We start from the raw sequence: 5,292 nt of genomic DNA on the forward strand, positions 1-5,292 counted from the left end.
TTTCTGGGATCTTGATTATTATATGTCTAGGTGTAGATTTATGTTGATTATGGCTAATTATAGTTCTATATGCCTCACTTACTTGTATGTCAGATTGTTTAGCCTTGTTTGGGAAATTTTCTACTACTACTTCTGGAAAAATGTTTTTATGTCATTTGCACTGACTTCAGCTGTTTTGTTGACACCTATTAGGCTTATATTGTTTTACTTTCTATCATCTTGTATTTGTTGAATTGTTATTTCCTGAATCCTTGTTATTTTTAAGAGATCTTTCCTTTCTCATTCACTAGATGCACTGCTGTCTTTAAGGTCTGAAGGTGTAACTTCAATTTCATTCAAGCAGTTTTGCCAGTTTTCAATGGAATTCTTAATTTCCTGAATCTGCTTTTGTCAAATTGAACTTCTTACACTTTCAGACTTCTTCATATCTTGAAGCACTACTGTCATTAAACCAAAATATTAGCAAGAGTATTACTCTTTTATTTTAATAATTCATGATTTTGGGTCTTAAACTTCTGGACCTATTAATTAACCTTAAAATTAAATTGAATATATTTTCCTACTAACCCCTTACAATATCATAGTTTTAACATTAAACAGATGTTATTGTTAATTTTTCACCGAGGAATTGAGCGTGTATGATAGACTTTTAAGAATATCATTTGGTTCTGGCCTGCATGTGAAGTTTTCTGCATAGTGTAACAGAAATATTTATTGTGCTAAAGTTTTCACTGTATTTTCTCTCTACCTGAGTTAAGGATATTTCAATGTTCCCTTTGTCTCTTGAGAAATACTAATTGGATGGTTTTGCTTCTAGCAATATCTTTATTTTCTAAAGATTAAAATGATATTTCCTTTTAAATTCTCAGTCTTATCGATAACTCTCTACTAATTTTGCAACACTGCCAATTATTGGAAGAAATAGCAATTAAGGATGACTATTTTTTTGCAATTAATATAATGTCAAAATTCTTCTTGGTTTTCAGAGCAATGATTCTTCTGAATAAGAAGAATTTTTCATCCCATTCCTCTTGATATTGTTTATGGTCCTTTTGAAATGATGTTTTCAAGCTTTATGGTAGGCATAATGGAATACCTGTCAATTGTTGTCCATTTCTAGACCTCACTTGTTGGTCTACAGGAAGATTTATTCAAGCGACCACCCAAGCCTCAATTACAAAGCAAGTCTTCATTCCTGAATCCATTACACATTATCTCTTGGATAACTTGATTGCTTTAGGAAAGTTTTTTGTTGTACACCACCATACAAACAGAAATCAGAATGTCACTTAGGGATGTCTATACAGGTTTCATCTGTTTTAGAGGGCTGTACACACTCTTGCCACAGTGCAATTTAAGAACTTGGAGAAAGAGGGTCGCTCAGTTTTACTCATATGTCTTCACATGAAAAGGGGTAATATATAGGGATGTTAGGTGACAGGATGAATATACCTGCATAGAAAAATGAAAAGAATTGAGTTTCTGAGACATGTTGTTGATATAATGACTTCCCAAACTTTATTCTTTAAAGTCTTTATGTGAGCTTTATTTTCTATTGCTAAGTAATTTTTATTTGTGATGCTACCTGAAGCTGAAGATACTTTATCTTTTTTTTATTTCAGAATCAGTGATTGAACTTAAGCTCTTGCACTTGCCAGGCAAGGGCTTATTCTACTGAGCTATCTCCCCAGCCCCTGAAGATACTTTAACTGGTACAACCTATATATATATATATTTGGCATATGGTTTCACTTTAACTCTGATATATTGGAAACTTGAGAGGACTTTTTGAGTTTCTACTTATACATAGACCAAAAATTCTCCTAGGAAATAATTGGTGAGGTTGAAAAAGGGCACATTATAAAAGAAATATGGGGAAATGTAATGAACTTATTCAAAAGGAAAGAGTTACTGAGTTGAGAAGGACAGGAGAGGGAGTGGGGGAAAGAGATTTATGTATTCTCTTAAGTTAAGCAGGATGGCTTGCACATTCTATCATGTGCATTTCTACTGGTCTATGGAAAGAAGCAGTTAATGCTTTAATTTGTTCTGTCTCATTCGATTGTTTGTACTTTTTCTCTTCTAGATTTCTTATACATTTCTTTCTCCAATTATACATGTGTATATCTGGTAAAATTAATAACTTCTTGGAAGACAACATTATGTATTACAATGAATACTGTGAAATTCATATTACTTTGTTAAGTAAAATTATGTATCACTTGTATTTTTCTGTTTTAGTTCTAATCTGTGCTCTCTTTTAAAAATATTTAAAAGAGAGACTGTATGTGGTGAATTTAAGTAAAATGGAAGCCTGTAATCTCAGCTTTTTGGAGGCTATAAACAGGCAGATCACTATGAGTCTGATCTAGTAGTGAGACCATGAATACCTTGTAGACCCTTCCCTAAAATACAAAAGAATAAAAATAAAAATATTTAAAAGATGGGGCTGGGGAGATGGAATAAGTGCTTCCCTGGAAAACACAAGGACCTGAGTTCAATCCCTAGTTCTGAAAAAAAAATTAAAAGAAATATCGATAATTATTGGGTATAAAATTTGAAATTATGAAATTTATATCTAATTTGGTAACTATAGAGTTATTTTAAATGTTTACAGATGAATACTATGGAATTAATTTGGATAACTTTAAAACATTAACAATTATCCTTACATACATATTATTGTAGACTTTAGGTTATAAATACTTTATACTAATATTGACACTATCATTGTCAATATTATGCAAATGGTGAAATGTGTAATTGAGAAGTCTCACTAAACTTTCAGAGAACAACTTGGAAAATGATTTCTTGTTAGAACAGATGGCTTTTTGATTGGTGTTACAGTAAATGAGTCTCCCTCTGCTAAATCATTTTAACAAGAAAGTGTTTTAAGTTCCACCAGTTGGCTGGTGAAACTAACATTAGGCACCAGCTGAAATGTAAACCACAATGGTAAATCCAGCTACTGACCCTTGAGCAAGTTAAACTGCACCTATAAATAATGAATCAAGTTCTTAGAAAACTGCATGAAAATGAAAACTTTTCACTACTGAGTTTTTCAGTGACAATTACTATGTGATAACTTCGAAAGAACAGAGAAACACTGAAACAAGCTTTTATGAATTTTAATGTTCAAAATGTTCTGAGGTAACATGTACTGCCCGTATTCCAAATGGATATAAACATAGATGGATGAGGTACTAACCTTTCAACTCACATATCTGTAGTTTATTAGGTTAATAGCATGCAAACACAACATGTATTACATCATGCAAGCCTCCCCTCATCAGCTCAAACATTTTCTTTTTAAAAATATTTTTTAATCTTTTATTTATTTATTTGGTATAGGGTCTCACTACACAGCTCAAATTCATAGAAATCCTCCTATCTCAGCCTCCCCAGCACTGAAGTTACAGGTGTGCACCACCATACCTGGTTTCTGTGACCAACACAGAGCGCCCAGAATGTGGCACCAGGGATGGAACTTGGATCACTGTGCTTATCAGACAGGCATATAGAACACCAAGGTGTCTCCCTAGCCCTCAAAACATTTTCATTCAAATAATTCTAAAAAGTCTGAAATTTGAAATGTCATTATGAATTCATTTTTCCTATCAAAACTTTGAAATTTCTATAATTTATTATTTTTTCCATTTTTTCTGATTTCAGAAACACTTTTATAGAAAAAAAAACTTTTAGGTTAAACTTTCTCCAATCAGTTCTTCCATAATGTTAATATGTAATACAGTTTAACTAAAAATAAAGAAGGTTCTTGAACATTTACCTCTATCTTAGGGATTAACTGAAATGTTACTATTTTGCTTTTCTGTAAATGAGAAAGGAGTAAGAACAAAGGAAACGTTAGAAGCATCTGAAATTCCTACTGGTTCCTTCATTCTGCAAGCAGATCTGCTGAATTTAAGTATATTGGAACCATACAACTTCCAAGATGTTCTGACTATAATCTTGACTTTCTCCAGTATAACTATTAATGGTAATGGAATTATTAAAGAGTAATGAACTATCAAGTGCTCTAGGCTATTTTTGTGATTTATTGACATACACATACTCTTTCTTAATTTTGTGATTGACTCCTTCGACTCATTTTGCAAGTGTATTTTGATACCACTGATGGATGATGGGCAGATTCGAGGTCAAGTGGTATAGTAATTAAGCCATTAGGCTGATATGTGGAATAAAAATTGATCAGTATGGAATAGGTTATAGTATAGTAACAGACCAAAAGTTTTCACTGTTTATAAAAAAAAATTGTTTATTTCTTCCATATTACCTGTAAGCAATTTGGACAAATTTTGAAAAAACTGGGGTCCCAGTAATCCAAGCACCTCTGCTCTTATGGCTCTACCATTCTGTATACACTTACTTCAGTGGCTGATGCTTCAGGTGAAGTGACAGCCGGAGATTTGTGATCTGGCCTCTTCAAATGACTCATATACAATCTGTCCACAGCTCTAACCCAGAACCCACCACTAGGTCCCATCTAGACAAAAGGGCACATGATAAAGTGAGGGTGTGCATGAACTATTTGGTAAGTCTCACTGCCTTTGATATCATGCAATTAGGAAATATTCATGCTTCATAGGAGCTGCAGCGGCAGCAAAAAAATAATAATAATAATAATAATAGTGTCTGTCAACATTTCAGAACAGAATTATGAAATGGACCATTCTGTAGTTGGAGAGCAGGTGATAGTGACTCAGATATAACCAATGGTCATATGTTCAACTGGAACAGATTCAATTTATTGATTACTATATACATTTATTTTTACAATAAAGTTGTCAAGAAATATTAACAAATTAATGCTGAATATGTCATTGTTCCATGTGTTTCCACAACTCTGTTTTCTTTTGCTCACACTGTATACATAAAAAACCATTAAAAGGAATTTAAAATAATTCTTGTTGCTGTCTCTGCAGCTTGAGCACACAGAGGTGTCCAATCCTTGAATCCAATCTCTGATCCCTTTTCTTGGTCCCCTTGTCTTACACAATAATTGAAAATATCTTTAGAGAATATTCTGCCTCACCTACTAGACAAGGAACTTGACAAAGTCAAGAAAAATGACTTTCGATATACACTCTGTCTGCATTGTAGAGATTACTTTTTTGATATGGATGATCTGACCAGGAATTCACAGCGCACAGATTTAAGAAAGGGCACTTCTGTTACACTGATGTCATAAGTCCCAGGTATAATATTTTGGGGATGTAATTGTTGCTCGCTACTAATTAGCATTAACATTATAATTTTCTGATTTGATAATTC

This window comes from Octodon degus, unplaced genomic scaffold, assembly GCF_000260255.1.
Source record: "Octodon degus isolate 3935 unplaced genomic scaffold, OctDeg1.0 scaffold00082, whole genome shotgun sequence".
NCBI lineage: Eukaryota > Metazoa > Chordata > Mammalia > Rodentia > Octodontidae > Octodon > Octodon degus.